At 42.4% G+C, this 23,650-nt stretch overlaps 1 long non-coding RNA gene across 1 annotated transcript in view; it reads left to right on the top strand.

The window, feature by feature from the left end:
- LOC116516503 overlaps nt 1-22,295 on the top strand; it is a 134,580-nt gene extending 112,285 nt beyond the window's left edge. The window contains exon 3 of the long non-coding RNA XR_004256361.1: nt 22,234-22,295. This is a non-coding gene — a long non-coding RNA (uncharacterized LOC116516503). The remainder of the gene's footprint in view (nt 1-22,233) is intronic.
- The last annotated feature ends 1,355 nt before the right edge of the window (nt 22,296-23,650 follow it).

Here is a 23,650-nt window from a genome sequence, read left to right as displayed (position 1 = left end):
AAAAAGGAAGGGCAGAATGAAATGTGAATGACAAAAATTAAAATAAATTTTATTTATTTTAAATAATTAGAATTGTTAAATTGTCCAACAGTGAGTTGTCCCACAGCGAGTTGGCCATGATGATGAGTTGGCTATGGTGCAGCAAGTTGGCTGTAGCAAGTTGTCCTGTTTCCCTACTGAGTGGCCTTGTGTCCTTCCAAGATGGAAGCAGATAGATGAGTGAAAAGGAGCAGATCCCTATGACATTACTGTATCTAATATATCAAATCCCAGTGCCACCATTTTATATACTGCAGGGCCCCAAGAAGAGGGAAGAGTGGTGAAAAATTGCTTGGTCTCAGGAAGAAGAATCTCAAATTAGCAAAGGTGATTGTAAAGTAGAATAAAATATGGATTAAAAATATACGAATGAAGACGTGGCATAAAAGGGACAGTTAGAAGTCTGCTTAAAGGAAATGTCATCGGCCTCTAACCACAAGATGTTCTAGCCAACGTCCCTCTGTCAAAAGTCCAAACCACAAGGTTCAGATAAAGTTCGTTAATGACACGTGGTCCATACCTGTAACAAAAGGAGAAGTAAGGCCCTCATCTACTTATAAGGCTTTCCCCCCAAAATAACCAATAAGAAATGAGTTAAGTATTTCCATGTTGCGATGCTTTTGAGAATGTATAAGAACACGTGCTTTGGTGATGAAGGTTGTTCAGAATTTGCAATGTTAGCCATTGAATGTTGAATGTTGAATGTTGATTTTATTTATATGCCGCCCTTTTCCCCCGAAGGGGACTCAGGGCGGCTCACAACTCAACCAGGGAAGGGGGGTACAAACAAGAATTTAAAACGACATAAAAAACAATGCATGATTAAAACACAACAGTCATACCAATTCGAGACGGGGGCAACAGTTCTTTAGCCCCAGGCCTGTCGGAACAGCCAGGTTTTGAGGGCTTTGCGGAAGGCCTGGAGGGTGGTGAGGGTTCGAATCTCCAAACGCTAATCTCCAAGTTGTGCTAACTTTCTGACCCTGGCTGCCGAATAAACTTTTCCTGTATCCTGAGAAGTCTAAAGCCTGTCATTTTCTGCAACAATTGGGCTGAAGAAGGAGAGTGGTTGTGATTGTATCCCTTAGATCTGTACTATGGAAATGATGGGTCTATGACAACTCGCCATAACCAACTTGTCATAGCCAACTTGCCACAGCCAACTTGCCACAGGACAATTCTCCATGGAACAAGAGTTACACTAATATCGAAAAAATAGAGTCATTAAGAAAACTAAGATCATGGCATCTGACCCTCTCAATTCCTGGCAAATAGATGGGGAAGAAATGGAGGTAGCGACAGATTTTATTTTCCTGGTTTCCAAGATCATCACAGATGGGGACTGCAGCCAAGAAATTAAAAGATGCTTTCTCCTGGGGAGGAAAGCTATGGGAAATCTAGACACCATACTAAAAGCAGAGACATCATCACCCTGCCAACAAAAGTGTGTATAGTCAAGGCTATGGTTTTCCCATTTGCAATGTATGGCTGTGAAAGTTGGACCATAAGAAAGGTTGAGCACCAAAGAATTGAGGCCTTTGAACTCTGGTGCTGGAGAAGACTCCTGCGAGTCCCTTGGACTGAGAGGTGATCAAATTGGTCAGTTCTAGAGGATATCAACCAGGGGTGGGTGGCTAATCCCGTTCCAACCGGTTCGGTTGGAACGGGGCCAGCGGCGTCCTCGGGCACGCGCGCAGTTCACGCATGCGTCTTAGCGCCTGCGCGATGCTCCAGCTGCTTGTGGAGACTCGCGCAGGCGCTGTATGTGCCATCCAGCTGCTTGCAGAGAATCGCGCAGGCGCTGTATGTGCCATGTGCCTGCGTGGAAGCGTAGAAGCCTTCAAAGACCGGTAAGGAGCGCGGGCGGGCGGGTGGGCCCTTCACCGTTCCCGGAAGTTACTTACTTCCAGGTTCGCCGAGCAACCGGTTCGCGGGGACCACCGCGAACCGGTTGAAACCCACCCCTGATATCAACCCTGATTGCTCTTTAGAAGGCCAGATCCTGAAGATGAAACTCAAATCCTTTGGCTACCTAATGAGAAGGAAGGACTCACCGGAGAACAGCCTCATGCTTGGAAAGATTGAGGGCACAAGAAGGGGATGACAGAGAAGAACGTGGCTGGATGGAGTCACTGAAGCAGTCGGTGTGAACTTAAATGGACTCCGGGGGATGATAGCGGACAGGAAGGCCTGGAGGAACGTTGTCCATGGGGTTGCGATGGGTCAGACATGACTTCGCAACTCACAACAACAAAAACAGTCATTAAAGAAAGGATGCCAAAGGAGTGACAAAGTGAATAACAAAAATTAAAATATATTTTTAAATTATTTTAAATAATTAAAATGAATTGTTGAATTGTCCCACAGTGATGTGGTGAGTTGATCTTGTTGAGTTGTCCCGCCGTAATGAGTTGGCCATGGAGAATTGGCCACAGCAAGTTGGCTGTGGCAAGTTGTCCCATTCTGACAACCTCTTTGAAGCGATAGTCACTCCAGCCAAATTCAGATCCAAGACTGAAGCTCACTCAAAAGGACCTTGTGAACTCTGAAGAGCAGTGAATTTTCCATGTGTAAAAGTAATATGATACCTCATTTTATTTCCAGCAGCTGACAGCTTGAGGTCTATATTTGTGTTGTTGTTGTTGTTCTTGTTGTATGGAAGAAAAATAAAGTTGAACTGTGTGGCATTATCAAGGATTTCTGCACTCCAGGAACTCCACATATAAAAATGGAAATTCTAGCCACAGAAATTAAGCCACAAGTTAGAGTATATAAATTTATTACTTTTATCTCGTTCTCTTGCAAGCAGCCCTGAAAGTGTCAAAAGATCATCTATTGTTCCATCATTTATGAATATTTTTTTGTTTTGTTTTTCAATTGCATGTTTTTTTAAAAGAAATGCATGGTTTCTGCAAAGATGGGCAAGAAATTAGAACAGAAATTAGAGGGAAAAACCCCAGCCTGGTTGAAATTAGTTGGCAATACTACTAGCACTTAGATTTCTTACATTCCAGTCCTTAATTTAATAAATGTAATTAAGGTTGAAATGGGGACCCCGATTTTTCATTTGCCCCAGTTGGAAAAATTAAATTGAATGCAAATTTTGTAATCAGATGTGGAATTCAGGAATGCTAACTGAGAGGGAGAAGCGCTGCAGCTTAATAAGAGATCCACTTTCCTTAAACATTATCCACATTTTAAGGGCTGGGATTATTTAAATAATTGAGTGGTATTTGATAAAATATTTGATTACAAGTGTTTTCCTTAAAATCAAGCCCTTGTCATTTTCCACCAAAGAGGATTCATTTGGGTCAAAGCATATGCTGGGAAAGGGGTGGGGGGCGGAGAGCAGGCTGCTTTCTCAGAAAATTTGTTCTTGAATTATTGGCTTCTAAAAAGTCCTCTTAAATCTGCATTTACTCATCTGTAATATAAATTTATCTGCAAAATTAGATGATAGATAGCTAGATAGCTAGATAGCTAGATAGCTAGATAGCTAGATAGCTAGATAGATAGATAGATAGATAGATAGATAGATAGATAGATAGATAGATAGATAGATAGATATTGATTAATTGATATAGATAGCTAGATAACTAGATAGATAGATAGATAGATAGATAGATAGATAGATAGATAGATAGATAGATAGATAGATAGATAGATAGATAGATAGATAGATAGATAGATATAGATTGATTGATATAGATAGCTAGATAACTAGATAGATAGATAGATAGATAGATAGATAGATAGATAGATGATAGATAGATAGATAGATAGATAGATAGATAGATAGATAGATAGATGATAGATAGATAGATAGATAGATAGATAGATAGATAGATAGATAGATAGATAGATAAATTGCTTCTTGCTTGAACCCAGAGGAGTTCTATAGCCAATGTTACCAAAGATGATGTAGCAGATGACCAGGCTGAGCCTGAGGGATGGATTAAACACATCATCAGCCAAGAGTCCCTGCGGGTCCACAAGAGTTCTAAGTTCAGCCCATCTTGAATTCCTTTCTATTCTTAATATGCCACTAATTTCTCTTGACCGTTAGTAGGTCAGATTCTTGTAGAGAGCTTAATTTTGCAATAAATCTTTATACTCATTTGAACGTCCTGAATCTACCAATTTCCCAGGAGCTTGACAAATTTTTCTGCAAAAAAGAAAAATTGGAAGCAAATATATGGTTTCCAGAGCCTAACTGGACATAAATGGATAGCCTTGATCAAATCAGATCAATCTATCTACCTAGGCAACTGCCCAGAGTGGATTCCTAGTGAGATGGGTGGCATATAAATTTTATCTGTCTGTCATCAGACTATCTATCATGGCTGGCTGGGGAATTCTGGGAGTTGAAGTCCACAAGTCTTAAATTTGCCGCAGCTGGGTGCCCATGATCTAATCTAACCCTATGATAAGAACATTCCTGCCAGTTCAGATTGAAGAGTCATCTGAACAGTTATATTATCTCCATCAACTGCTGTATATCTCTCTGCAAAGTTCTGAAACAGGATGTAAAAAATAATAAATTTCTGTTTCCCTTCCGCTAGTCGTTTGGTTTGTTTGCTTGTTTTAGTTGAAAGCAAAGTGGCTGTTAATGAAGGAAAAGGTGGAATATATCTAAAAGGCAGTTTGGCTGGTAATCTGAGATGTCCTTCAGGTGGAAACATCTTTTTCCTTCTCCGTTGATATCTTTTAAGATTTATCTGGGAATAAATCCAGTTTTGAGAAACAGGGTTTATTTTTATTTATTTTTAAAGGCTTTATTTTTTTTAAAAAAAAAACCAGTCAATATTACGGTATTTGAATTGAACCCAACCCAACCAAGAAAGGGATTTTTTTTAAAACATCCATTTGGATAGGTTGGGTGTTATCTTAAGTTCTGTAAATTGCTTGTTTGGTATTTCCAGCTGGAGTTCTTAATTCAGAACAATTAACATGTAGTTTAAGACTGAGATGAAGCATATGGCAGTGGTCCCAAAGAAAAGAACCTCTCTTTTTTTATGACATCTCTTTAGTATCAAAGAGGGAGTCTAGGAAACAGTCTGTTTACAGCAGGAGGCAGGAGAGCCCGTCCCATGTTGCTTAGGAACAGGTGCAAAATCATTTGCTTCGGCAGGGAAATTTATGAAGGTGGGTGTAAATTCACAATTTGAATCCTAGAACAGGGATGTCCAAGGGACTGCCCTTGAAGAGTATTCGGCGACTTCAGCTGGTCCAGAATGCAGCCGCGCGAGCGATCGTGGGTGCACCTCGTTTCACCCACGTAACACCTATCCTCCGCGAGCTGCGCTGGCTGCCTGTTGATCTCCGGGTGCGCTTCAAGGTGCTTCTTGTCACCTTCAAAGCCCTTCATGGTATTGGACCTGGGTACTTGAGAGACTGCCTACTGCCAATTACCTCCACTAGGCCAATAAGATCCCATAGATTAGGCCTCCTCCGAATCCCATCAGCCAGTCAATGTCAACTGGCAACTACCCGGAGGAGAGCCTTCCCGGTGGCTGCTCCGACCCTATGGAACGAACTCCCCGTGGAGATTCGTATCCTCACCACCCTTCAGACCTTCCGCATAGCCCTTAAAACCTGGCTGTCCCGACAGGCCTGGGGCTAAAGACTTTAACCCCACCCGAATAGTATGACTGTTGCGCTTTTTAATGATGTATTGTCTTCATGTGTGTATTTTGTTTTTGTTCTTCCCTCCCCCTGGATTGTGAGCCGCCCTGAGTCCCCTCAGGGAAAAGGGCGGCATATAAATAAAGTAAAATCCTAAAAAATCCTAAATCTTGGCAACTTTTAAGACTTAGGGACTTCAACTCCCAGAACTCATACAGGGCTCATTGTTTCCCACCCCTGTCCTAGAAGGTCCTCTCCTTTCTACTTTCTATGGCACCCATCCCAAGAACCTCTTCCCTCCAGAACTTCTTGAGAAGGTTCTGAAGGCGTGTCTCTGGCACTGTGCCTGGGGATTTGGCAACAGTGAAGAACTTTTACAGTGGCTATGTTGAGATGATGTAGTAATAGATTTTACCGCTGGTTAGGATGTTTGGGGGGGGGGTTGGTCTTAGAACTATTACTGGTGTTTTTACATGTTTGTCTATTGCCATTTAAACTTAATTTTATTGAATTGTGTCAGTCATCCAGGTCAGGGTTGTCCCAAAGATGATTTTTCAAAAGACAAGTGGACTTGCTTTTTTCCCCTTGATGATGTTTCACTTCTCATCCAAGAATCTTCTTCAGTTCTGTTGGTTTTATTGGATTGCTTTTCACCTGGAGTGAGCCAGCCAGAATTGCTTAGATAGGATAGGCTGCCATAAAGATTTAAAGAATAACAAATAATAGTAATCTCCAACCATGCTTATAGTCTGAATTTGATTGGAAAGCACTATGCAATTCTTTTCAAATAAATGAAAACATTTGCATGCAGGAAGCGTTTTTTCCCCTTGTATTTCTATTTATATTATTGGTCCCTCTGTTTCAAACTAAGAAACTCCAAATGATTCAAACTAGAAACTCTCTTATTTTTTCTGCAGGCTTTTGTAGATCGTAAATTTATCTTTGCTAACTTGTAGTTTAACACTTTCACTGAGGTACACTTTGCAATAAAGTGGTGCGCAATGTTTCTACCATTAGTCTTCCTAGCTTTTGTGCTATCTCCTAGGTGACAGATCTCCAACCTGAAGAGTCACCCTACAATTGTCTAATATCACTGTGCATACTCTAAAGTGCTTCTGGCCACTTCTGGCCACTTCTGCCTCCCTGGGGTGTGTTTGTGTTGACACTTGTCAGCCTAAGCATTGAAACTCATGCGAGATATCCAGATTTTACTAGCAATGTCAGAGGGTGAAAGCATTCTCTCGGTAAGAATAACGAAATGCTGGAACCCTCAAACACAGGTGCAAATAAGGAGACCGGCCTTCCCATAATGAAATACTTACAACACTTAATGGAAGCTGGAGGCGAGACAAGCATGAAGTGATAAAATCCATCTTTCTTTTTAAAAGGGGAAGAAAAATAGCAATAGCACTTAGACATACATACCATTCACAGTGCTTCACAGCCCTCTCTAAGCAGTTTACAGAATCAGCCTATTGCCGCCAACAATCTGGGTCCTCACTTTATCAACCTTGGAAGGATGGAAGGCTGAGTGAACCGTCAGCCAGTAAGAATCGAACTGCTGGTGGTCGGCAAAATTAGCCTGCAGTACTGCATTCTAACCACTGTGACACCATGAATAAAATAGAATAAAAGAATTATTCCAGACATGAAAAAGCCAAATATATTTAAACAGCTAGCTAATTTATTGGCCACCCATCTTGCCACAGGTAAATCATTCTTTTACTAAGAAAATTTAAACTACTGAAAGTGCTTTTTAAAAAAAATCTTTTAAAAAAAAGAATAAAATACAGTTCTCTTGAAGGGAGGTGAAAAAAACGAGGACAAATAATGGATTTAAAATAACAGTTCTTTCATAAAAAATGATGTTAGGATTTTTACCTGTGTTGGGGGGGAAGAGGCATTCTGGGACTTCAAATATTTTGCCCCATGAATGCCATAATACATTTCTGTTGAAGGAAACCATCAAAATTAAAAGAATGCTGAGAAGATTTTCCCCCCTGGTTTTGATAAAATGCATTATTTTTCTGGTTGCCAATTCCCCCCCCCCCCCATTGCTAGGACATATTATAAATTGTTCAAGAATTGCTTGGTATTAATATTACTGTGTTAATAGATACCCAGTTTTTTTCAGTTTTGTAGCCCTGTATGGTTAACAAATCATTTTCTTTAGTAAACTTTTATAATGATGGAGTGGGCCACTCTGAATGAGTTTAGAAGAAAAGGACCATAGAAATAAAGTGATGAGATTAATATTTTGGGGATGTCATTCTCAAAATACCCCAAGGCATTCATAAAGTTTACACCCAAGTTAACGAACCCATGGTAGGATCTCTTCTCCCTAGTAAATGGTGACGTTACCTGAGAAAACGTTCATAAAAATTGTTATGTCCACCATAAAAGATGTAATACAGCATTCTGTGGGACCTAGGCATTAACATTTCTCAGACTGTGAAATAATGGTCCCAGCTATAATTCAGCTCTAATGTTCTTTCAAGCAAATGTTATGGAGGAATAAATGACTCCTCAATTACATTGAAGGAGAAAGCTTGGGAAAAAAAAGTTATTTGGATGTAAAATTCATTTAGTGATTCAGAAATGATGGAAAGCGGGGGGGGGACATTTGTGATCCTCTTAAGCTTTAGGTAGTCTGTTTATTAAAGATACCCCCCTTTGTTTAAGTCTTATATGAATATGTTTATATCCCATAGCCAGCAATAGTTTCTTTAAGTTACATTTCTGAACAAGGGGGATGGAATATATTGTGAATAGCAATAGAAGTTAGACTTATATACCGCTTCATAGGGCTTTCAGCCCTCTCTAAGCGGTTTACAGAGTCAGCATATTGCCCCCACAGTCTGGGTCCTCATTTCACCCACCTCGGAAGGATGGAAGGCTGAGTCAACCTTGAGCCGGTGAGATTTGAACCGCCGAACTGCAGATAGCAGTCAGCTGAAGTGGCCTGCAGTACTGCACTGTAACCACTGGGCCACCTCATTGCATCATGTCCAGTGGTGGGTTTCAAACTTTTTTAGAACCTCTTCTGTAGGTATGGCCTGCTTTGTGGGAGTGGCTTGCCGGCCATGTGACTGGGTGGGCGTGGCCAACTTGTAAACTCACTTAACAATGCTCTTGCTTAGCAACCAAAATGTTGGCTCAGAAACTCTGGCATTTGAAGCAAGCAAATCTTAAAGCTGTCAAGTTACAATACCCTTGCACCACTAACACTTTAGAAAAAAAAGCCCATGGGTTTTCAAACTTGACAGCTTTAAGACTTGTGGACTTCAACTCCCAGAATTCCTCCTCTCGCTCTTCATCTTGATGATGTGCGGACGGGCATGGGGAGGGAGCTGGAACCAGTTCTAAACAGCACTGTAGATTTGTGGAACCTCTTCTATAGAAGAGGTTAGAACTGGCAGGAACCCACCCCTGATCATGTCATATGTATAAGTAGTTAGACATAGGTCTGCTCCATCATATCTCTAGCTACCTGCAAATATGAATTAGCAAACAAATGAAGATCTTGTCAGGCATTGGCTGTCTGCCTTGCGAGGTGATAGACACACCTTGCTGGATGCCATGTGTCAACTAATGATTTCTACCCTGGAGAAGGAGTTGGACTAGATGATCCACAATCCTAGTATGTTTTAGACTTTGCTTTTATAAGAAAAATTTAGCTCTTTGGAAATGACCCACAACTACGGTAGCTTTCAACCTTATAATCCTGCTTGGCTTCACTTCTTAAAATAAGACATGAGCTCACTAAGCCTCAAGTACCAAGGTCTCCAATCCATGCAGGCTTATTGCTATTACTAGAATGGAAGATGGTTAGAATTAGTATTCTGCACCTACAAAATATACTTATGCTTCTCCATCAATGGGCAAAGATGTATTGGGAGCATAATCTTCATTAGACTGTGCTAGCATTTCTGTATCATGGATACCACTGACCATCGTGCCTCTCTCAATCACAGTTTGCTTTTCAAACGCTTTAAATATGGACCTGGAAGCCTCAATCTTCTCCAATGATCAGCATCTGTTGGGGGGCAACATTATCTGTATAATCAATGATAATAATCAAGTTGGAAGATTATGGCATGAAACGGTTGTAATAGTCTCAGGGGTTATCAGCAAACTGGGTGCCATACCAAAGAAATCTTGGATGGAACTTAGAAAATCTGCACATTGACAAAATGTCCATCTGTCAATTACAACAGGCAACATGCCAACATGCATTACAACATCCTAAATTCTTGGGAAGAACTCAGTGGATATGAAGGCCAATGCCAGCTAAAGAACTGGCAGCTATGATTTCACATTGTTGCATGTATAATAATAATTTGTATGTTGCTGACTTCCACCTTATTCAAGGCAGCTCATAGGAAATTACACCAAACCATGTATATTTTTACTTATTTCAATTTATATGGCTGCCCAGCTCATGCAAGCAACACTAGGTGTGGCAAACACAGTTAAGAACATCAATATAATTATAAAAATGGAAATACATAACAAAAATAAAGCAACAGATAACTGCCCTGGGACAATTTCTGGAGTACACAAGAATGTACAGTACTAAGTGATGTACTTTCTCTTGTCCTCTTGAGCCAAGGTGGCGCAGTGGTTAGAGTGCAGTACTGCAGGCCACTTCAGCTGACTACTAGCTGCAGTTCGGCGGTTCAAATCTCACCGGCTCAAGGTTGACTCAGCCTTCCATCCTTCCGAGGTGGGTGAAATGAGGACCCAGACTGTGGGGGCAATATGCTGACTCTGTAAACCGCTTAGAGAGGGCTGAAAGCCCTATGAAGCGGTATATAAGTCTAACTGCTATTGCTATTGCTATATGGCATACATTCCTATTCTGTTCCCTCGGATGTTTTCCAATTACAGCATTGGTATTGTGAACCTGGAACAAAGATGAAATTGAGATAATCATTTCCCTCAGGCATAAGTCATTATAGTTGATGAAACAGGCTGATATGGTGGTACATCTGGGTGGAATTAATAATAATGATGGTGTGGGACCATCATAGGAGGCACAAGGATGAGACTCTCAATGGGCAGACTAAGCCTGGTTTGGTTACATCATCTTCAGCTGCCCCTGAAGAGTGTTCCAAGCCTTCAGTTAGTCTAGAATGCAGCCGCGCGAGCAATAGTGGGTGTATCTAGATACACCCACGTTACACCTATCCTCCGCGAGCTGCACTGGCTTCCCATTGGTCTCCGGACACGCTTCAAGGTGCTAGTCGTTACTTTTAAAACCCTACATGGTATCGGACCTGGCTACCTGAGAGACCGCCTCCTGCCATTCACCTCCCAGAGACCTATAAGATCGCACAGACTAGGCCTCCTCCGGATTCCATCTGCCGGTCAATGTCGGCTGGCGACTCCCCAGGGGAGGGCCTTCTCTGTAGCTGCTCTGGCCCTATGGAACAATTTTCCCATTGAGATCCGGACCCTTACTACCCTTCCGGCCTTCCGCAAAGCGACCAAGACCTGGCTGTTCCGGCAGGCCTGGGGCTGTTGATGTATCCAGCCCCATCCTAAGTTATGAATGTTGTAGAATTTTTAATGTTGTTTTTTATTATTTTTTTGTATGTCCCCCCCTCCCTTTTTTACCTGTAAGCCGCCCTGAGTCTCTTTGAGAGTGGGTGGCATACAAACTAATTAAATAAATAAATAAAATAAATAAAATAAAATCTTTGTTCCTTATGCCAAGATATGGAGATGGATTTGAGGATGTGCTTTGAATGTAGAAGGCCCCAAGTTCAATCCTCAGCATCTCAGAATGAGATAACTGAAAGGACGAACTCTCTGGGCGTGAGATCATAAAGAGCTAATGTTGCCAAGACAATGTCTGAGGAGCTGAACAAAACAGTGTGCGTGTTGAAGACCATTCCTATTGTTGGTTGTGGAACAACCTGCTGAGATGCACTGGAAGTGTTGCAGCAGATAGAGGTTTGTAATCTACTTACGAAAGACCAGGACTTGATACCACGAAGGAAGAGAAACAGGTTTATTGGATGCATCGAGTTCAGCGTGTTCACACACCAAAATCTGAACTGCCTGGGCTCTGCCCAGGTTGCTACTTTTATGCCGTGTTCCACACGGTGCATTCTCAAGGCGTTTCCATACACGAGACAAGCATGACATTTCGAAAAGGGGAAGTTCATTTGGAATGTTACAGCAAAGGACATAGGAGAAATACAAGAAAGAGCAGTTCCTATAATGTCTTAAGTTGTCAGCAGTTTTTTTTACCTCTGTTCTATCTCTCCCCCACGTCTGGCTTCCTGTGCCTCTCCTTTACAGGGTCTTGCCACACTGTTCAGCCCTATTTTTAATACTTATGAGGAAGTTGGAGAGAAAAGTTCACTCCAGCTAAAAGTCAACTTTGGGACTCCAGGGCACTAGAATGAAAAGCCAAACTAATATGACTTTATAAGGTCCATTCTATTAAGACCACCTAACCTGGCCAGCCACTGGTGGGTTTACCTGTGCAACCCCTGCTGCATCAGAAGGAGAGCAATGAGGGAAGGAAGAGACCTTTGCAATCATCCTTTTTTCTATAACATTTTAATTCTTCATTATCATTCTAAGTTTACTTCTCTGCTTTCTTCCATGGTTGCTGTTTGTTCTGGTTAAGCTACTCTTCCTTCCTTCCTGATCTGTTCTCCCCATTCAGCACCCATCAGGCAGGGTTTTTTTTTTCAACAATAGTGTTGCTGTTACCAGAAGTCTTATCCAGGAACTGTCTTCTTTGGACATTGTAACCCAAAGTTTTTAATCAAAGCACACTGGAGGATTACTTTTCCAGTAAGAAGAATGTACTCAGGTTTGAGGTAAACCCATCATTCTTTGGGAAGAGACAGGATTTAGATGCTGCTAAGCCAGCTTCATGCAGCCTTCTGCTTCTCATTGTGATCTCCCTCTCTTTGCAAGCCAGAAATAAAGAAAGGTGATGGCATGCTAGATGCTCTCCGTGAAACCTGAATCATTGCAAGATATAAACTTGTGAAGCTGAGTGGTTTTGCCATGTTATGGCCAGAGCTGGCTTAGAAAACAGAAGGAGAGTGGGAAGAATATCTTTACTGTATTTTTTTCTTACCCATCCTCCTTTCCTCTCCCTCTAGAAGGATGGATTGAGGCAGTGTAAGGAAATCTGAATAACTAATCAGAGTCCTCATTAACCCCCTGCCGAGATGCTCAAACATTCACTTTGCTGTTTATGAAGCAGAAAAAAAAAGCTGCATTAAAATTGATGTGTTATTAATCCCACTGTTCTAGCCCTTTGGGGCACTGAATTCCCTTTATTTTGCCTGGAGCCAAACAGTATGAAGCCACTTTCTATAGGACTAGGTGACTCTTTATTATTTATGGGCCCAGCACAGATTTCCCATTGAGCAACTGTATTAACCCCAGCCACTTTCCTGCCATGTTTTCCACCACTTCATCCCTGTACATGCAGACAAACTCCATTCTCTCAGTTATTCAAATGTATTCACACATAATTTTATTCCCAGAACATAAAAAGTAACAGAAGAACAGAGTTGGAAAGGGACCTTGGAGGTCTTCTAGTCCAGGCCCCTGCTCAAGCAGGAAACCCCATACCATTCCAGACAAATGGTTGTCCAATTTCTTCTTAAAGGCCTTCAGTGATGGAAGACCTGCAGCTTCTGGAGGCTAATTGTTCTAACTATCCAGAAATTTCTCCTTAGTTCTAGGTCGCTCCTCTCCTTGATTAGTTTCCACCCATTGCCTCTTATCCCACGCTAATGACCCAACTGTTGAAAAGCCCAAATATTCACATGCACACAATCATCACTATCCTTCATCTGTGTGGATTTCTGTATCAGGAAATATAGCAAAAATACTCTTTGAATTCGCCAAAGTCTTTTTGGTACAATTAGATTTGTAAATTGCCCCAGAGTCATCTTACAGGGGAGAGTGACAGCATAAAAATGTAATCAATAAATAAAATAATTAAAATAAATAGTTGAATAGGACCATATTTCCTCATCCAGCTAGTATTTCTTACTCTGATGAGCAGCAGATCTCTGCTTCTCAACCTTGGCAACTTTAAGGGATGTGGACTTCAACTCCCCAAATTCTGGGAGTTGAAGTCCACACCCCTTACAGTTGCCAAGGTTGAGGAACATTGCTGTAGACCAGGAGTGTCCAACCTTGATAACTTTAAGACTTGTGGACTTCAACTTCCAGAATTCCCCAGCCAGCAGGTTGAACTCCACAAGTCTTTATTTATTAAAGAGTTTTAATAGATTTTACAAATATTTCCCCTTCCCTCCCTCCACCCCAACCCTACCCCCCCCTCCAACCCTCTCTCCTCCCAACCTCCCAGAGCAAAATACAGGGTATAAACATTTAACAATCATACACTAACATAAGCTAACTAACTATAGCATCCTACCTCCTCTTGTACTTTAACTCCCCTTTTATTAAGCTAAATTTAGATAAGTTATAACATTCCTTGTTCATTCATAAGCTAATTGAAATTTCTTAGTCCGATATTTATTTTGAATGTAGTCAATCCATCTTTTCCATTCCAACTTGTATTTCTCAACTGAATGGTCTTTCAAATATGCTGAAATTTTGGCCATCTCTGCTAAGTTTACTACTTTTAACGTCCATTCTTGGATAGTAGGCAAGTCTTCCTTCTTCCAGTACTGCGCCACCAACAATCTTGCTGCCATTGTTAAGTTCAGAATCAAATTAGTCTCTATAACTGTACAATCTATTACACCTAGCAAGCACAGCTGGGGAGACTCCACAAGTCTTAAAGTTGCCACAGTTGAATACCCTTGCTCTAGAACAGTGGTTCTCAACCTGTGGGTTGGGACCCCCTTTGGGGGTCGAACGACCCTTTCACAGGGGTTGCCTAAGACCATCAGAAAACACATATTTTCGATGGTCTTAGGAACCGAGACACCAATTTTATGGTTAGGGGTCACCACAACATGAGGAATTGTATTAAAGGGTCACAGCATTGGGAAGGTTGAGAACCACTGCTCTAGAGTCCATTAAGTAGAAAACTATTTTCATCACCTGATCCTGATTCTTGCAGCTAGCCTGAATTTGTTAAGTTCTAGATGTCCTCTCCACTGAGGCAAAGTTCAATTAATACTGAGAGTAGCTAATGTGTTGTGACTCAACAGAAGCCTCCTGTGAGTTGTTTCGGGATGCTCACAGGAGAGGATAACACGCAGCTGTGGCTCGTTAAGGATCTCCTCCTGCGAATAAAAAACTGATGGTGCCACACCCTAGTTGCAGAAGTCAACATTCGTTCGTTCGTTCGATTCATGATTCATGATTCAAAGAAACCAACTTGGAGAAGTGGTTTGCTGTAAGAGTTTGTTTTTGCATTTGCTGTTTAACTTTTTGCCAGAGAATTTATCTATGTTTATTTTGGGCTTGCAGCCAGCAAAAGCCGGGACTGATAAAAATATTTCCTTTGAAGTTCTGTCTGGCTGTCGTTTCTGAACGAACAAGGTGGGGGTCAGAACATAATGTTAACATCAAAGGTGACCCATGCAACAAAACATTGTGTACTTTGATGGGAATATTAACTAGCTGTATGGATGATAGATCGAAAGATGGCTAGATAGCTAGATAGCGAGAGCGCGAGACAAATTCCTTTTGTTAGTACATTTCTCATTTTTACACACACACACCAGTTTTGACATAATTTTCTGCATTTCCTAATACTTCACAAGTTTCTACTTTTTCTGACTTCTCTTAAGAGATGCCAGCACAATGGTGTGGGCTGTGTATATGCAAATGTGTGCCGTCTGCCTCCCACAAGGGATCAGTATGTAAACTGAGGCAGTTTGATAGATTTCAAGCTGAAGCTAATATATGAGTGAGTTCTGTCACCCCTGCTGGCCCCAGTTTCCAGATTCGCTTACCTCCCATGGTGTTCTCCTCCAGCCAAACCTGCCTGTTAATTAGGCATTTGGGGAGAGACAGCTTGATATCCATCCCATTGGCCATTCCGTAGCCTCCAGGCCAGCTGGTTAGAGGGAAAGCAGGTTAATCAGAAGTCTCCCCAGGCTCCTGACTTCTTATTTTGGATTAAAGTTGGTCACGGATGTGTCTTCAAGATGGATTTTTTTATAAGTAACAAAGAATCATGTGGCACCTTAGAGGCAAATGTGTTTATTATGATGGAGCTATTTGTGGATCTCCACTCACTCCATTAGATGATTCTGGTAAAATAAACTGAACTCCATGGAACCTGTGGCCCTCCAGATGGTTCCTAGAATAGAATAACCAAATATCAGAGTTGGAAGGGACCTTGGAGGTCTTCTAGTACAACCCCATGCTCAAGTAAGAAACGGTGTACCATTTCAAACAGATGGATGTCCAATCTCTTCTTAAAAACCTCCAATGATGGAGCACCCACAGCTTCTGGAGGCAAGTTTTTCTACTAATTAATTTTTATGTCAGGAAATTTCTCCTTAGTTCTAGATTACTTTTCTCCTTGATTAGTTTCCATCCCTTGCTTCTTGCCCTGTCTTCAGGTGCTTTGGAGAATAGGTTGTGGATCAATTTTTATGTACCCCATCACCTGTGGGGGAAAATGAGGGATGCAACCTTTGGAAGTGAAACTCATGTTTTTTCCACAATATGTTAAACTGCAAGCTCCTAAAACGTTTTGGGAGGGGAATGAGAGAGAAGCTTGGATCATATGTAAAGAGGAAAACACATTATAAAAGTATCTTCTGACATGAACATGAGATGTTTATTTCATGGAACGTATTTTTCGGAGTATAAGACGCACCTTTTTTCCTCTTAACAGAGGCTGAAAATCTGGGTGCGTCTTATACACCGAATCAGCATTTTTTGCCTTCCAAAGCCCCGCCCCTTCACCAAAATAGCCGTACATAGCCTTATGGAGGGGTTTAGAGCACTCCTGGGGGCCTGGGAGGGCAAGAATGAGCAAAAAACGAGACGTTCCACCCCACCCCCAGCAGCACTCTATAAGCCTCCATAAAGCTATGCAAAAAACAGGCCATTTTTTGCTCATTTTTGCCCCCCCCCTTTTCCAGGAGTATTCTGCAAGCCTCCCCAAGGCTATTCATGCCTTTTTAAAAAAAAAAATGGGCCCATTTTTGCGAAAAATGGGCTGTTTGGGGGAGGTTTGCAGAGTGCAAAAAAAAAAAGTTTCCCTTTCGGAAAACTGTATAGTTGGAGTAGTTGATGAGAATTACATTGATCAAGTGCTGTCCCAGCAGAAACAAAGTTTTAGGTGCTACAGGTTGTCAGCTATTTCCTTCTCCAGCACATGAATAAATACACCTGGAAATATCTACCTACCTACTCTCTTTCTCCCTATCTACCTACCTACTGTATCTCTCTATCTCTCTCTCTATCTCTCTCTCTCTCTCTCTCTCTCTCTCACTCACTCACTCACTCACTCACTCTCCCTCTCTGCCTCTCTATCTACCTATCTACCTACCTACTTACTCTCACTCTCTCCCCCTACCTATCTACTGTATTTCTATTTTTCCCTCTCTATCCCTCTACCTACCAACCAACCTACTCACTCACTCTCTCCCTATCTACTGTATTTCTATATATATATATTTCTCTCTCTCTATCCCTCTACCTACATACCTATCTACACTCTCTCTCTCCCTACCTACCTACTGTATTTCTCTCTATTTCTCTCTCTCTCTCTCTATCCCTTTACCTACCTACCTAACTCCTCTCTCTCTCCCTACCTACTGTATTTCTCTCCCTCCCTCCCTCCCTACCTACCTACTTTTTTTTTAAAAAATTGCCTCTTCAAAACCTGGCTGCGTCTTATACTCTGGTGCATCTTATACTCCGAAAAATAGGGGTACTTCTCTTGTTTGCACACCATAATATAAAGCTACATTGATTCAGAATAATCTTCAAGTCCTGTGTACATATCAGGACTTGAAGGAGTCATTTGTGCAAATCATATTTGACTATAATAAGCATTGTCAAGCCATGGGTTTGGGTTCTAATAGAAAATAGTACTTTGATCTGAGATTACCCTAAAACGTTCAAAGTGAAGGAACCCTTAAACTTGATGGATTCTCATATGAAAATATCTTAAACATTTAACAATGTTGTGTGAGTATATGGGTGTGTGTACAAACATGTGTGTATACACACACATTCATGAATGTGTAATATACATGTGTATCTAATATACATACACATAGACACAATTCTTTGATCTCCATGATTTAAGCAATGATCCAGCACTTTGCTGGAGTAAGTACCTCTGCCCTTCATGGACTGCACTGGTAAAGGTTAGGAGGAACAGAGTTTGCTGTTGGTTTTTGTTTGGCTGTGGGATACTTTCCCATTCTGAGTTTTTGCTACACTAGAATGGAATGGAACGGAACGGAACAGAACAGAATAGAATAACAGAGTTGGAAGGGATCTTAGAGGTCTTCTAGTCCAACCTCCTGTTTAGGCAGGAAACCCTACACCACTACAGACAAATTGTTATCCAACATCTTCTTAAAAACTTATAGTGTTGGAGCATTCACAACTTCTGGAGGGAAGTTGTTCCACTGATTAATTGTTCTAACTGTCAGGGAATTTCTCCTCAGTTCTAAGTTGCTTCTCTTCTTGATGAGTTTCCACCCATTGCTTCTTGTCCTGCCCTCAGGTGCCTTGGAGAATAGCTTGACTCCCTCTTCTTTGTGGCAGACCCTGAGATATCGGAAGACTGCTAACATATCCCCCCTAGTCCTTCTTTTCATTAAACTAGACATACCCAGTTCCTGCAACCATTCTTCATATGTTTCAGTCTCCAGTCTCCTCATCGTCTTTGTTGCCCTGCGCTCTTTCTAGAGTCTCCATATCCTTCTTATATTGTGGCGACCAAAACTGAATGCAGTATTCGCACAATGTTCAGAAAGAATTTCCACTAAAATTGCTCAGATCATGATTTGAAATGTGTGTTCCCTTGGTTTCTCCGGTTGCTATTCTTGCTGTCGAATGTTGGAGGCTCAAAGCCTTGGCCATACTGTGCAGCCAAGTGAACAGAAGGGGGCTCGAAGAGGCCTATGCATCCTGGTAGCTTAACGATGGTGACCATACTTTCACACTTTCCATTTTGCCTTCATATCACTCATTTCAGCTACACTTCAAAGTGTGGCAAGCTGGCAGATAAGATATGATTAAGCAGGAGTATTTCAACCTGAAACACTTTCTCTGAGCATTTGTTGAAAAAATGAACAGAAGAGACATCACGCAGAGAGAAAGTTTGCAATGTAAGTTCAAAATATAAAATCTGGTGACTGTGAGGAACCTAACCGCCCTCAACTCATATCCTGGGCCCAATGCCTTCAGGAACCTCCAGCCAAGACATGACTTTCCAGAAGGCTAACAGTGTTGGGTATGCCATTATTAAATGTGGCAATTCTCAGCTAAGAATAATTGTAAACTATATTTTAATCCTGTTTTTATTTTGTACAAGTCAAGAGGGGATGCAGAATGCTGCCTCCTATTGTATCCCAAAACCTTTTGACTGGACTGAAGTCATTCAGTGGTGGGTTTCCATTTTTTTTACTATCAGTTCGCTTGTGGGCATGCGTCAGAGGTGGGTTCCTACCAGTTCGCACCAGTTCGGTAGAACCGGTTCGTCAAATCTACTGAACCAGTTAGAAGAGGTTCCACCAGAAAGCAGGCTACACCTACAGAAGAGGTTCCAAAATTTTTTGAAACCCACCACTGACACACACACACACACACACACACACACACAGAAAGAGAAAGAAAGGAAGAAAGAAATAAAGAAAAACAGAAAGAAAAAGTGAGAGAGAGATGAAAGAAAAAAAGGAAAAAGGGACAGAGAGACAAAAGGAAGGAGAGAGAGAGAGAGAGAGAGAGAGAGGGAGGGAGGGAGAGCAAACACATAGCTGGCAAGCCACTCCCACCAGGTCACATGGCCGGCAAGCCACTCCCACAAAGGAGGCCACGCCCACAGAGTAGGTTCGAAAAAAAATTGAAACCCACCACTGGCGTGCGTAGACGCATTCAGGGGAATGGGCAGAGCCTCCCACGCCGCCACTACGATCCGGGCTGAATCGGGAGCAACCCACCTCTGAAGTCATCCCAGCCAACTGCTAAAGGTTTCCTAGTTTCTAGTCTAGCATCTCAACTATCTTACTTTCCCATAGATGCACATGCCTGATCTCAGAGACAGACCATAGACCTTGGAAATTAATTAAAGCTTGACAGCAATCTGGATACAAATACAGCAATTAATTGTACACCGTTTCCTGCAATGGCTTTTTTTTGGGGGGGGGGGTGTTGCGATTTCTATAATATGTTTATTTGAGCCAAATAGTTTATAAACTGTTTATTGTATCAGAAAATGTTTTTACTCTTCATTAGCGTTGTGAAAAAGGGTGAAAGTTAAAGTATTTTAAAGTAAACACCAGCCTAGTGGGACACTAGAACCTTAAAAATATTGCTTTAATTGCCAAGCTCAGATAAACCCTCCTTAAACCTAATGGGGTCAATTCATCAGTAAAGCAATGGGGAAAAAATCAACCTTTTCTGCATACAATTCTGAATCACAAAGAGAACTTGTCACCTCACTCAAGGATCTCCCAAAAGCAAGACCTTCTTGTTGACGTTTTTTCCAACATACAAATGTATTTAAACATAACTGTAGGAAATTAATGGGCTGAAGACCTTTCTTAAGTTGTGGCTAGGATTGTACAGAAGGTATTTTAAAACGCATTTAGCCTTCTAGCCCCTCATCTGATCACCAATATGGTAGATTGTTAGAAATTCCACAGGTGAGCTCGGAAAATTAGAGCAAGTACTGTAATATAGAAGTTCCAAATAGTGCTTTAGCCTTGCAGAGGTGAAATCCTACATTGGAGAATTGCAAGGCGGACAAAGTCTTCTCCATTTTTTTTTTAAAAAATCCCTTTTCTCATTCATTTGATTGAATCTGTATTCAGAATTCTTTCAAGGGAGAAAAAAAATTCCCAAATGTTCATGGAAGGAGTGAAGCAGTGGTGGGATTCAAATAATTTAATAACTGGTTCTCTGCCCTAATGGCCAGCTGGGTAGGCAGGGCTCAGTGGTCACGTGACTGGGTGGGTGTGGCTAACTCAACATCATTCCCGTTGATGGGGGCTTCGCCTTAGCTCTTACAATGTAATAAGGGTTAACCGGACAGACAGTTTCTGTAAGCAGGTCAACAAAGATGAGGCTAGAAACAACACCAGAATGTTTCCTTCCTGCCTTCCTTACAGGATTAGCCCTGTAAAGTGGGGAAAAACAAAAGAAGATTTCTTCCAACAACCGGTTCTCCGAACTGCCTAGAAAGGTACCAACCGGTTCTCCCGAATAGGCGTGAACCAGCTGAATCCCACCACTGGAGTGAAGTCTTCTTGCTCTTGCTTAGAGGGACATGAGAGGGACTCACTGGAGAAGGGCCTAATGCTGGGAAAGATTGGAGGCAAAAGAAGAAAGGGATGACAGAGAATGAGGTGGCTGGATGGAGTCCCCGAAGTAGTCAGTGTGAGCTTAAATGGTCTCCAGAGGATGGTAGAGGACAGGAAGGCCTGAAGGAAGATTGTCCATGGGGTCGTGATGGGTCGGATATGACTTCGCAACTAACAACCAGAAGATGGGCATGTCAATGTTTTGTGCCCGTGAATGTTCTTCCTCTCAGTGCTTCCCCCCCCCCAAAAAAATTTTCTTTCCTTCCTCCTCTCCTTCCTTCACAGTCCTTAAGAGCAATGAAGTCTACCAAATGAAACTGTAATCCCGTTCTACAACATATCAAATGATTTTAGAAGAGTGAAATTGCCAGAGTTGCTATTGTCCAGGATTGGAAGAAAAGGGACTCAGAGAGAGAAACAGATCCTGGAGGAAGGGAGAGTGTCAGGAGGAAGATATAGGGGGGTGGGAGGGGGGGCAGGAAACCGGAAAGTGAGCCCACAAGAAGTATATTTTGTCCTACCACAGCTTGAATTGCACTGTGGGTACAACAGCAGAGAAACCGATGGAATGCGGCACAACCATTTGTGGTACAACCAACACCAGTGTGGTCTGCATTCTTTCTAATAACAGGCTGAGCCAAGGATGCAAATTCTAGACAAAACATTGGGGTATGCAAGCCCCCCCAAGGAAACAGTGGAAGTTCTTTTGGGTGGGTAGAAAAACCAGATAAGAGGTTGCTTGACACAGCTGGACTCGAGTAGGGCCTCCCCTTCTAGAAATCGGTACTAGCAAATTTGTCTTTCTCAAAGGAGGGGAGAGCTAAATGGGATCACTCTGTGGGGTGATTTTTTTTTCAAGGTTTTCCACGGCTAGCTCATTATTTTTTTTAAATTAAAATGAAAAACGATAAGAAATCAGTTTGGCTTGTCTGTGGACTATATCCAGTAGCATTCTTTGCAGATTTGGGTAGAAATCACCCGAGTTGCAGTTAAAGCTCTGTTGCTTTTGCAGAGGGGTTTGGGAGAGGTTGGGATTTGCAATGAAGAAATGTCCTCCTCCCCCACCCCTGCTCTCCATCTGATAGTTTCATCTGTCTCTTTTCAGGTCACTGTGGCTGGAAGCAGCAGCTTTTGTGCGGCTGGCAGTGGGGAGAGTTTAAAAAGGCAAGTGCACTTAACAATGCTTCATGGTAAGCGTTGCTTTTTGATCGGTTTGCATAAAAAGGCAACAGCATGGATTGGCTTCCACCCCAAGCCAAGCCAGTGAACAAAAAAAGCAGGCTGGCTCGTACCTGGAACTGATGAGGAACACACATCTTTGTTCTGACCCCCTCCTCTGTCCAGTAACGAAAGCCGAGACAAGCTTAACTAGAATGTACTTTTAATAGCAAGAAGCCAAAATCTCGCTGGCTGAAAGCCAAGCAAACGAACAGATAAGGACCTTGGCAGCAAGTCCGACAAACCTTGTCAGCAATTCATACAAACCTTGGCAGCAACCCAGCCTGCCAAGTTAGTTACGTTCTCTTTAGTCAATGTGTTGACTTCTGCAAGGGGCAGGGGGGCACAAGCAGTCTTTTTTATAGTCTGGAGAGGAGCCTAATGACCACCAGCTGAGCGCAATTACCTCCTGTAATTGTGTAATTGTTCTTGACGCCGAGTAGCTCTTCGATGGCGTGCATCCAGGAACAACTCACTGCTGGTTTCTGGATCACTCTCCCTTGTCTCCTCCCCATTGGTTCAAGGCTCAGGCGCCACCTGGTGGCCAACCAGTCTCTCTGCGCCCTGCTCAGAGTCGGAATCCTGTCCAGGGTCCTCCACATCCTCCAGGGCCGATTCATAGGGCCCCTCGCTGTCAGAGTCTGGTGGCAGCTCCAACGGCTCCTGCTGGGCCACAACACATTTTGATATTTCATGGGGTGGATTATTAGAAACTCTGTGTGCTTGTGTGTTTGATGTATCTGAGGATGTATCAGGATCTCATGTAGAAGCTTGTTTTGGGAAAACGATGATTCAGTTCTGTGATGGCAAACCTATGGCACATGTGGCACAGGTGCTCTGTGGGCACATGAGCCATTGACCAGCTTAGCTCCACCTCCGTGTCCCTCCTGCCAGCCAGCTGATTTTTGGGTCTCTGCCATGCATGCAGGAGATGTGTGCACATACGTGTGGGGATCACATACGGGGGGTCACATGTGCAGGAGGTGGGGGATCATGTGTGTATGCGCAGGGGTTGGGAAGCATGGAAGGGTGCAGTGGCCTCCCCTGCGCCCCATTTTTGGTTTCAGGAGGCTTCAGGGATGCCTACGAGGCCCAAAACAGAGCATGGGGGAGCATGGGGGGGAGTCATGCATGCATGCACAGGGGGCAGGGGGCATTGCATTATGGTTGTGGGCTAGGATACACAATTTCGGCACACAAGGAGAAAAAGGTTAGCCATCACTGATTTAGATCACCTGTCTCCATGTTCACATAATTATACACATCAGAACACACTCATAAAACAATACATACAGGGGGGGAGA

The sequence above is a fragment of the Thamnophis elegans genome, chromosome 13 (assembly GCF_009769535.1).
Source record: "Thamnophis elegans isolate rThaEle1 chromosome 13, rThaEle1.pri, whole genome shotgun sequence".
Taxonomy (NCBI): domain Eukaryota; kingdom Metazoa; phylum Chordata; class Lepidosauria; order Squamata; family Colubridae; genus Thamnophis; species Thamnophis elegans.
This window is presented reverse-complemented; position numbering and strand designations above follow the sequence as displayed.